Genomic DNA, 12,306 nt, shown 5'->3' on the forward strand with positions numbered 1-12,306 from the left:
AGCACCTTGTTAAATTATTGGTAACATTTATTATTATTCACTAGTAGAAAGTGTAATGGGCACTAGTTCAAAACCGGCTTAGGGCTTCAGTTTTGAACCGATGCCTTTTTGGGGGTTGCCCATGACAGAGGTTTTATCCACCGGTTCAAGGGCCAAAATGGTGCCCTTAATGTCAATAAAGGGCACAAGTTCTTCCCTTGAACTGGTGCCCTTTATGCCCAGAAAAGATAAAAAAAAAAAAAAGTAATATTGATAGACAAACCATTATATATACATATATAAAACATAGATAATTTTATTAATAAATGCTTGTAATATTACAATTACAACAAATAAATAAAAAATTACAATGTGCAAAACAATAGCAGCTCGAAAACAGAGCATCGGTAGCTCGGAAACAGAACAACAACAACTCGGAAGCTGAACATCAGCAGCACATAAGCCGACCAACAGCAACAGGCAACACCAGCAGCAGTAGCATCAAGCAAGCATCAAAACCTAAGGACATATACTTACTATGAAGAAGTGGACAAGAATTTACTTCTCTCTACATTAATTCAGCTATAAGGAAACAGCTTAATACTACAGCTTATAAGTTGGAAGAATAGACAATATTACAGCTAATAACAACCTTTTCCTCTGATCATTCTAAAGTTTGGATCTGAATAACACGAAGAAAAAAAAATCTCTTCTTAAAAATAAACTTGTGGTACTGTTTGTGCCTTCAATAGAAACAGACTGAGATGATACTTGCTACACTTGTTCACTAGAAGTGTAGACTTCATGAGTGGTTCTTGAGGTATATGTTTTCATATGCAAGCTACTTAATGACTTATGAAACAATTAAAAAGATATGCCAATGATAACTGACATGTGTGCTGTGCTAACAACTGTCATCAAATTGAATGTTGAATAGCATACTTAGACATACAACTAGGTCATTGTCATGGGCGAGCATAACTTCACTTATAAATACACACCAGAAACAAGGGAGAGTATTAGAACCAAGTCCTAGTCTAAAGTTCATTATGAGATGTTAAATTTACAATTTACCAGGCTTATAGTCAATAATCACAGAGAGAAGAATGCAGTGTACCTTGAAACTGCTGCAGACTATATATTGAGTTGTCAATCCCTTGAGCATGATAGATGACGCAGTACTAGCAACTATTTGAATTGTTCTCGACTTGATCGAACATTGTTCAATATTCAGAGTTCAGACTATAAAGTCCTACATAGTAAGACCAAGAGAATTGATTTGAGTATTTCATGGAATAACTGAAACCAAATCAGAACATATAAAAAAAGAAAATTTTCACCTTTGCAGTTATACAATATGGTGGACAGGTAAATTCCACAAGCATCACTCAAACGGTTTGCTGATATGTTTAGAACCTCTAATCGACTAAAAAGCACAGGGCACTCACATCACAAAATCTGAGAATACAAAAGAGAACGATATATAGAAAAATCAAATGTAAACTAAAAAGAAAAGACACTAGTACATAATTAACCTCAAGTAACACCCAATTGAAGGTTAGTGTGAATTTTGTAGGATGCTTTGAAACTCATTTAAATTTCTTCTTTAAAATTTTTAATGTCCACGATCAATTTTTTTTTTAATCTAATTCTGAAACAACACAATTCAGATTACCAAGTACTCCCATGGACATTATTGATTCATTTAAAAGTGTTAAATTTTGCTGTCTTTTATTCTAAAGTTATTTTATTTACCAGTCACTTATTTGCTGTTCCTATTCATTGTTGTAAGATTCAGACTGTCTATAGTTCTTATAATTCAAGTCCTTCATAGAAATAATTCATTTTGGGATTTATTGTATCTTGCTTAATGGATTCTGAAAATGGCTTGGAAAGGAAAAAACAAGCAGTTCAGTTCCAAGGAAATTGCTAAAAATTCTGAAATTCAAGTGTGATAAAGATCCTTACGTACAATGTGTGGTTCAGAGAAAACTTAGAGGTGCATAAGAGGATGCAAACTATCGCTGAGCTTATTCAGCTACACTCTCCTGATGTTATCTATTTTCAAGTTTCTTTTTGTGGTTTTACAAATTTCATGAGATAACTGCTATTTATTTCTATGATATCTAGCATATGTAACTTGTTTGTCTTTGGCTTTTTAGTAGGTCACTCCCAATATCTATGACATTTTTCAAAAGTCTATGTGGTGGAAGATATATTAGTGTTCTGTCACCTCTCAAAGAGCATCCTATGAGATGTACTAATGCATTCAGATGATTAATCTCAATTCCCCTTAAAGACCTCTTCACTAGGAAACATTTTCACTTGAAAACAGTTTCACTTGACTTAGCTTGTTCTAATTATATTCTAAAAAAGAAATTGCACTTAGATCAGAGAATTCTACACGAATGGCATCAAAACAGTCTAACATTACAGTTGTCATGGCCAACTTCACTACTTGTATCCAACCAAAATCAGCTTCAGTAAAAAAAAAAATCTAAAATTGAATTTGAACCCAACAATATGTCCAACCATATTTATCTAATAATTTTAATTAAAACTTTGACCAATTGTCTCCCAAAATTCTCACTAATTCAAAATCAAGATCACCCACATTGGGGGGGGGGGGTGTGATGAATGACTTTCAAAATTTATTGATCAGAATAAACAACAAATCATACTTCGTATAATTAGAAAGAATAAATCAATATAATATGATTGAAATTCAGGTTTCAATAAAATAAATCTTTAAATATCAAAGATAAAGGTACTGAAATAAATCAGAGGAGTTGGAGGTGAGCTATTGAAGAAAACCTTGGTTGATTAAAAAGAACTGATAATGAGACTAAAAGGTTGGTTCATTTCTACCTCAAATGCGGACAACTCTGCTCCACCCATGGTTATGTACGCCATTGACGAACCTTTTTTAAAAACCTATAACAATTCCCTTAAGATGTTGGTTGATTTCTACTCGAAATGCGAGATCTCTACCTCGATCACCAGGCCCATTGCTATGGCCACCACACTGACGAAACAATAAAAACCCAAGAAGTTTCGCCTTAGATAAAAAATAAACGTATAAGAGAAATAAATTACCACAATTTGGAATTGATTAACTCAATCAAATGCCTATTTAAAACAACAATTTTCATCAAAACCATCATATACCCAAGAATTGAACAACAATTCACAAAATTGTAATAGAAAGAAGAAAATTCGAAGAAAAAGGGTGAAATTCAAGTAATAGCGGAAATAAGAATGAATAACAAAACACTAATCAATAATCAAAATTACTTAATCTTTAAAAACCCTAAAATTTTACCCCTTGCATTGAATAAGCACCAAAAAAACCCTAGATTGAAAATATTGACAATGCGAAATCAAATATCAAAGAAAACTCACAACTTTTTATTGTTAAAAGTGGCGTGTTTTCTGCAGTTGACGCTGCTCTTTTGATGGTCCATCTCGCCGGTGCTATTTACTGTGACGCGGGTCCTCCAGCTACTCCATCCTCTTCCTTCGCATCTTGTTTTGCCTCACCTTAGAGGAGAGAGAAGAAGACATTTAAAAAGGGAAAACTGAAACCAAAACAGAGAAAAAAGAAAAAGAAAGGACAAAAATCTCATTTGTTACTAGGGGTGATATAGAAATAGGTTAGTGACTTAGTATTACCATATTTTTCCACAAAAAAAAAAAAAAAAAAAAAAAAAAAAAAAAAAAAAGAAGTTTAGTGTTACCATAAAATGTTACGTATTTCAAAAGTGTTACTTTATAATGTTACTTATGATAAAAGTGTTACATTGAGTGTTACATTCTAAAAAAATGTTACCAAAGTGTTACTTATAAATCTAATAATTTTTCATTTCAAAAAGTGTTACTAAAACGTGTTACATAAACTCAATTATGTACTAGTGCCAGCTTCCCACCCTTGCTATTTCCCCTCCCCAAAAGCCTAGATCCACACCCTCCCTTTCCCTAACCCTCAAAACAACCCCGGCCACCCTGAACCTCACCAGCCCCGAAAAACCCGAAAGCCCTAAAAAACCCCACCTGAAAAATCCCGATTGGCTCTCCCCCATCCTTGAAAATCTAGCCACTAGAGTTTTCGAGGGTGGGGGAGGGCCGATCCGGGTTTTCCAGGGGTGGGGCTGGGGTTTCGGGTTTTTAGGGGAGTGGGTTTCGAATGGTTTTGTAGTGGTTTAGGCGGAAGGGGAGGATCGTCGATGGCAGGGGGAGGGGCGGCGTCGGCGGGGGTAGGGGTTGGGCGGGAGTGGTAGCTGATGTGGGGATAGTGGCTGATTTTTTTTTAAAAAAAATTTTAAAGTATCATCCACCACCCACAGATCGCTCCAAATACTTATCTTTGAACTGTTTCCCACCCTCTATAAGGTTCCACTCTTGATAAGCTCTTTTGCACTTAAGATACTTCTCCATGAGTAATTACAATTTTGGCTCAATGAAGCATCAAGGAAAGAGCAGTTAGGAAAATATTTAGTTTTGAGAACCTTACCCAAGAGTGAGCTAGGATGTCGTAGAATGCGCCACCCTTGTCTTCCGAGCAGGGCCAAATTAAACATTTCGAGGTCCCTAAACCCATCCCACCAAAACATTTCGGCGTGCACATGTACTCCCATCTCTTCCAATGAACCTTCCTCTTATTATCAATTTGTCCCCACCAAAACCGAGCCATGGCCGAGTGCAAGCTAGCAATGAAGGATGTCGGGGGCTTGTAAACCCCCATGAGATGGGTAGAAATTGCTTGAATTACTGACTTTAGAAGAATTTCTTTGCTGGCTCGTGAAAGGAGCTTTTCCTTACACCCTTGAATTTCTTCCATATCCTATCTAAGAGAGCCCTAAAAATCGTCTTCTTCGATCTCCCTGCCAGAGTTGGGATCCCCAAATATTTGTCGTGCCTGTCAACTTGTCGCATGTTCAAAATCATCATAAGCTCCTCCCTTCTTTCCACACCTACGTACTCCTGTACTAAAAGAGACTTTCGACTTATCATAGTTAATTTTCTGTCCGAAAACTGCTTCATACTGGTTGAGGATATCAACAATGTTTGAGCATTCTGTCGGGTGGCTCTTGTGAAAAGGAGACTGTCTTCTGCAAATAAAAGGTGAGAAATTTCCGCCTAATTCTGCAAGCTCTGGCAACATGGAGCACTCTTTCCTGAACCTTCTTCTGAATCATTCTAGAAAATCTGCTACCAAGATAAACAAATACGAGGAGAAGGGATCTCCCTGCCTGAGGCTCCTAGTCGGGACCACATTACCACACACTTCACCATTCACCACAAAAGAATAGGAAACCATTGATACACAACTCATAATCAGATTGACCCACCTACCATCAAAACATATCGTGAGTAATAGCTTTTGCAAGAAATCCCATTCTACTCTGTCATAAGCTTTGCTCATATATCAAGTTTCATAGAAACAATACCCTTTCCTGCTTTTATTCCATTTTTCCATGGCGTGGAAAATCTCTAGGGAAACAAGAGCATTATCTGTGATAAGCCTCCCTGGGACAAAAACACTTTTTTTTCCGACACAATATCAGGAAGAACATTTTAAGTCTAATAACCAAAGCTTTCGACACCAACTTATAAATCGCATGCGTAGAGCTATTGGCCGGTACTCTGTAATAGAAGTGGGGGATTGAACTTTTGGGATGAGAACAATATTAGTCATATTTACACAACTAGGAGAAGTGATGCCATATAAAATATTACTAACGAAATTAAAAATGTCATCCCCCACAATATGCCAAATCTTTGATAGAAAATAGCATGCATTCCGCCCGGCCCTGGAGCTTTGCAGGGATGCATTTGTTTGAGTGCTTCGTACACCTCGTCCTTGGTGAAAGGCTGAAACAGATTATTGTTTATATGCTCATCAATGCACGGCTCCACCAAAGAAAGAACTTCTTGCAAATCCGAGTGGGACACAGAACTTGCGGTGAAAAGACCTTCATAATAGTAAAAAATTATGCCCTCAAGATCCTCTTCATTGGTCTTCCAATCACCTGCATTGTCATAAAGGCCAGCAATACGATTTTTCTTCTTCCGTCGTGAGGCTTTATGGTGAAAATATTTCGTGTTCCGGTCTCCATCTCGCACCTCGGAAACTCTAGAGCGAATAAACCAATATGCCTCCTACCTCTCACAAAGCTCTTCCAGTTTACCTTCGAGCATCACACATTCTTCATAGCTCTGCTTCGAGATTGGTTTTCTTTGAGCTGCTTGGAGTTTCTGCTCGATTTTATCAATTTTCTCACCCAAATTGTGGAGGCTTTTTCCACTCCACTCTACCAAACCCCGACCCACCGCAACTAGCTTCTCAAAAATAGGCCTTTCATCCGCCATGTCCCACGCTTTTTTTAACCGTCAGCTTACAATTCTCATCCAACATCCATCCTGTCTCGAATCTGAGTCACTACCCGTCTTCTTCTTTTTTTCTTCTTTTTTATTACAGCTTTGTGGCGAAGAAGCATAGTAGCATGTTCAGACTTGACTCAGACCAAATGCTCCACAAAAGCTCTTGGGTAAATTTGTAACACCCCCAAATCTCCCTCTACATAAATACTAGTATAATACGTATAATTATACCGTAGAGATAGACTTAGGCGTATTACCGCCACGTGATTACGCCAGGCTACTCAAAATACTTAACTCAATAATAAAACTTGCAGCAGAAACTCAACTTTCTTTTATTAATAATAATATAAATAGAAACCATCATCATGAGTACTCATAATTAGACAAAGACCAACATTCCTAATCTAGGTGAAGGACATTCCCAGGACTCCCATATGCTCAAATCTAGACTCCACCTGAAATTAGTCAATACTGCTTACCATTACGGTAAACAGGGCGAACCAAAACAAATAAGAAATACGGATTAACAAAATATGCTAAGTACGATAAGTGCAAGATAAGTAAATTCAATTTATTTGCAAACATGCTTTTAAAACCAATTCCAATAATTAATCCAATGAATTCCAAAACTCATGATTCAAAACCAATTCTCAATAATTCAGTAATTCGATAAACCGATTTATAAAACCAATTCCAATAATTCAATATTTCAATAATCAATTCAATAAAACCAATTCCTCACCCAAGTGTGCACACCCCCCAAGCTAGTCTCCTTATATTGCAAGGCTATTCTTGAGGAAAGACTCGGTCATACAAAGTCCAAAGTCTTATCAACCAAATCCACATAGTGGGGTTACTAACAACATGCTTGTAAAGCTTTAATAAATAATTCAATAAAATTCCTCTTTGAAAAAAATCAACCTTTATAATAGGTTAACTCAAAACTCCTTTTTATTTAATTCAACGTATTTTCAAAATCACACTTTTAATAAATACTTGAGAATTAAATCTCATATAAATAACTTTTCAAAATCAATAACTCTTCCTTTGAAAAACCTTTTTAAAAACTCTTTAAAACAATCCAGCATACTTTTTTTTTAGAACCAAATTCCTTTAAACATAATAAATAATTTCAAACCATTCAAAACATGATATTAATATCAATCCTTTAAAAATACATTTATTCAAATCAATACCTCCAAACATACTTTATTTCATAAATCTTGATTCAAATCAATTTAATTCAATCACCAATAAAATCATATAAAACATGTTATTCAAACCAATCACTTTCGAAGGTATCTAGCCACCTAAACTTACCTTGATTCCGAATATCAATCAACACTTCGCACTTTTAAACTTCAATCACGAATACACCTTGCAATTAACATAACCATAAGGTTATCACAACATCTTTAGACATAAACTCATATACAATGTGCATGGACTATAAAACTCTTTTAAAAATAATACTTTAATATAAAATTATAACTTTGAAATAGGTATTTATATTTTAGAAAACTAACCATGAAGAAAATAAAGGTAGAGGATTAAAGAGAATTGAATTTGCGTTGGAAAGAATAGGCAGAACTTGCAGATTTCATAACTCCTTTGATATAATTTCGAATTGGGTGATTCTTGAGTCTAACCTCAAGGATTTTTCAAGAGAAACAATTTTCTGTGAAAAAGAAAAACCCCAAAACTGAACAGAAGTGCCCGAAAATTGGATCCAAAGATATACGGATTGATTTTCTTTTATAAAAGAGGAGAAGAAAAGCAGGAAAAGGTTGAGGGAAAAGAAGAGTAAAAGAGAAGAAGAGAATTGAGTTTTTGGTGTGAAGAATATGAGAGGTATGAGAGGGTATTTATAGGCTAGCTCATGCAAGAATTATGGCAAAAAGAATTAAGGAATTACTTGGAGAAAAGAATGAAAGAAATATGGAAAGTTTTGATATTAAGGTGATTAAGAATAATAGAATTTAGGAAAGTGTGTTGTCATGAAAAATAATATGGAAAAAGAGATTACTTGGGGAATAATCAAGGAAGATATAAGGTAGGAAAATAAGATGATCAAATATTTAGGAGATGGAGAAATAAAATTAAGGAAAATAAGAGATTTTAAGGAGATAATTAAAAAAACAATTTTTCAAAATTAATCACCCAAAATTTGACCATGAGGGCCGAAAATATTGAGCTTCCATAGCTCAAATTTTTGGATCCTATTAGTATATTTTAGGGAGTTATTTTTCTAGATTTAAGGAATTAAAAATAATTGTGTAAATAATATTTATTGTATAAAATAATTAATTAAAAAGATACCAATTATTCACTAAATAAATTAACCTAGAAAATCAGATTTTCCACACTAGGAAAATCCAAAAATCTTAGTCAATAGTTAGTAATTTTCGGACCTTATCAATTAAATAATAAAATATAGTTTTTTCTTTAATTAAAATATCCGAAATATATAAATAATCTGGTTTTTAAAATAAATTAAATGGATAATAAATCCTATCCAAAATCTAAAATAATTATTGAGTTTTAAAATGTATTTGGCGCCAAAATTCAAATATCATTTTGGCTCCAAAATTCAAATAGTAAAATAAATTACTAAGATACCCTTTTTAGAAAATATTAATTAATTAATTAATTAGAAATACGTTTCAAAAATACGGGGTATTACAAAATTAAAGATCGAGCCAGGAAGGAGTTGCTAAGAAGAGATCAAGTCTCTCCCTAATCATAGTTTTGACTGAATTGCCCTTCTCCCACGTGTACCATTGCCCTTCGTAGCCAAGGTCACGTAAGCAGCAAGTATCAACGACCTCTTTAAACCCTTCCATCTCTCTTTTAACACTGTTCGTACCCCCCTCCTTCTCTTCATATCTTAAGATTTCATTGAAATCTCCACCAAAGAGCATAGGCACCTCACTCTCTCCGCAAAGAAAATTTAAGAGAGCCTAAGTCTTGTGTCTTTCCTCCTCTTTCGGCCGCTCATAAATCCCCACAAAGCGCCAAACCACCATCCCGTCTTGCATCACATCCCCACATATATGGTTTTGAGAGAATGACGCAAGATTAAAATCAACCCCTTCTTTCCAATAAAGACACAAGCCTCCCGCTTTACCCCTACTAGCTACCCCAAAGGCATTTGAACACCCAAACTTGTATTTTAAATTCTCCACTTCATTTTTATTTATCATAGTTTCCGACAAGAAAATAATGTCGGGGGCATCTTTATTACTTCATCTACTGAGTTGACGAACTGCTCAAGGGTTACCCATCCCTCGGCAATTCCAACATAAGAGATTCATTGATCCCGACGGGGTTGGACATCCCCAACCTCCGCCGATACATTGTAAGGTTCTAAGGAATTACTCTTGTTGCGTTTTCCAACTTCGTATCCTTCTGCCTCCATGTCTTCAGTTTCTAGAGTCCATTTCAACACAACTCTTGTTTGATCATCTTCCATACTGTCTTGCCCTAGCAAGCTTCTTCCAAGTCTTAGTAGTCCTCTTCTTCCTTCTGTCTCTGCTCTAAACACAAACATTGAAGATTGAGGTTCTGTTTCCACGGGTGTCATACATGATTGTTCAGTATGGAGATTTTTATTGGATGCAATTCGAATCTGGTCCCCAGCACTCCTATCCTGCACATTAAATCTTGCAACAGAGTCAGCCTTGTCGCTTTGTGTTGTCTCATTCTCCAAAAGCAAAATGCCTTTATCTTCCTTCGCCTCCTTATTTCCATCCTCCTTCTCTTCATTACAATCCTTTGTCACAAACAAAATCTTCTTCCTGCTCACAATATTCTCCATCTATTCCACTTCTTTTGACCTCCCTTTTTGGGGAGTTGCCTTCAGAGAGGTGCCCCATCCCAGTTTGTTTTGCTTCTCCTCCTCCGTCACGGTTTAGCAGTCCCTCTCCAAATGCCCTATAACTCCACAATCAATACAAAAATACGGCAACCGCTCATAAGTGAAATCAATCCTCGTCTCCTTCCCCTTGTCGTCAATGATTTTTTGAAAGCGCAGTAGTGGAATCGAGGTATCAAGCAACACCTTTACCCTACGGATTTGCCAATTCCAAGGACATCCTTCTCGATCTCAATGATCTCACCCATCCCCCTCACTAGGGCTGTCAGATAGGCATCCTATCCGCAATTGAAAGGAAGGTTTAATCCTTACCCAGAACGGAGAGTGAGTTAATTTCACATCTTTTGGTTGTTCATCCCCTTCAATCTCCTTTAGAAGAATCAACATATTGTCAAAACACCAAGGTCTGCCATCTAACACCTTCTCCTTATGCCTCCAATGGAAAAATTGGATTGCAAAAAGGGCTCAGATTTCGAATCGCCAATCCATGGGCAGGTGCCCAAATATTGGTCACTGTTTGCTTAAATGCTTCAAAATTGTATGATCTCTCCATCAGAATATTACCCATCAGCATCAGTAGACCCTAAATCAATTGCATCTCTCGATTCATCATCAAGAGCAAGTTTTTCGCACTGTCTAGTTATCTCCTCGGTCGTTGGACCAGGAGTAGCCATGTCCCTTAGGCAGAAAATCCGATTAAGAATCAATGGGTCGCTCGCCAAAACAGAGAAAGAAACTATTTCTTTCAAGGGAGTCCAATATGTTATAGATTCTAAGTAATCTAAATTCAAAATTGTATATTTAACGGGTAGTTTTTGATAAAAAAAAAAATCCAATAATAGCTTCATAAACAATCAAAAGTTAAAATACGGAGATAAACTCTAATCAACTAAATATCCATCACCTTCTCCATTCTCCTCTCTAATTTTTGTTTAGAGAGAGATAAAGTTCCCTCTAGGTTTTCCTTGGGAGGTGTTTAGGTTAAAAATTACCCATGACAAATGGACCAATCCGGACCTGCCACGTGTCCACCACGTGGGCCAATCAGCGTCCGCCATTTGTCACTCTAAGAGGTCCAACATGGACTAATCAGGCCACGCCACGTGGCCTCCCATATGCCAAATAGGCAAAATGGCCACCAAGGCCCAAAGTCCGAGAGAAGCCCAATTTGCCCTGGTTAACCTAAACCTAAAATTGGCACGCTTCTCAAGACTATAAATACTTAATTAATCCTCATTAAAGGGGATTCAGCAGAATGACTCTCACCTAGAGAAAACCAAAACACATTGATCACTCCTCCCCTAGAGGAACCAGATCTCCCACCTTTACTTTCCGCATTTATCACTCCTCAAACAAGTACTAACTTGACCGTTGGAGGCGGAGCTCCCACCACAAGGAGTCTCCGTTGTTTTGCAGGTACAGGCGCAAGGATACCAGTCGCGGAATTGTAACTCTCCCGCAGGACATCAGAAAACCCCGAAACATTTTGGCGCCGTCTGTGGGGAGAGTACTTTCGAGATGGCATCACAGTCTGTACCGATTCTAAGTGACAAGCGTCCCATGGACGACCCCCTGGTTCAGTCGGACCAGGACACCGACAATGAAATCGATGTCGAGACTCACACGACCCCCGACGGGTCCCTTAGAGCTTGACGTACCCGTCCCACCGCCTGAGCATCAACAGGCGATCGAGGGGTCTGCTCCTGTTACCAGGAACGAACTCATGTCTTTCATGAGAGGTTTCAAGGGAGGGAGAAATCCAGGAGCTAATCAAAAAGAGAACGCCTGTTCCCGCAAAGGAACAGTCGGCCAGAACGTCCTCCCACCCCGGGAGAACTAGACTTGTTAAGGATCGTGTGGCGACCCCCTAGCCAAAGCCTAGGGTAAGGCAGTCGCCAGTGATCGACTAAACGAAGTATCATTTCCCTTCACAAGGGAAGAGAAAGCCCATCCGTTATGTTCAACCGGACGAGTCAAAGAGAACATTCTCTGATGCTCGAATGTTGTTGGAGCAGAAGAAGAATGACCGACTATCAGAGTCGGCCTCTACGTCTGATTTTCAAGACAGTCTC

At 37.3% G+C, this 12,306-nt stretch overlaps 1 long non-coding RNA gene across 2 annotated transcripts; it reads right to left on the reverse strand.

Moving 5' to 3' along the window:
* Positions 1–300: 300 nt before the first annotated feature.
* On the reverse strand, positions 301–4,066 carry LOC110733867. 2 transcript variants are annotated; one of them, XR_002513700.1, is made up of 5 exons: positions 3,382–4,066; positions 2,848–3,004; positions 1,320–1,437; positions 1,097–1,231; positions 301–498 (listed from the first exon to the last, which is right to left on the reverse strand). It is a non-coding gene; the product is annotated as an uncharacterized LOC110733867 (long non-coding RNA). The 2 variants fall into 2 exon arrangements; XR_002513701.1 differs by lacking the exon at positions 1,320–1,437 and having other exon boundaries at positions 3,382–4,064.
* Positions 4,067–12,306: the final 8,240 nt, after the last annotated feature.

The sequence above is a fragment of the Chenopodium quinoa genome, unplaced genomic scaffold (assembly GCF_001683475.1).
Source record: "Chenopodium quinoa cultivar QQ74 unplaced genomic scaffold, ASM168347v1, whole genome shotgun sequence".
NCBI classification, from domain to species: Eukaryota; Viridiplantae; Streptophyta; class Magnoliopsida; order Caryophyllales; family Amaranthaceae; genus Chenopodium; species Chenopodium quinoa.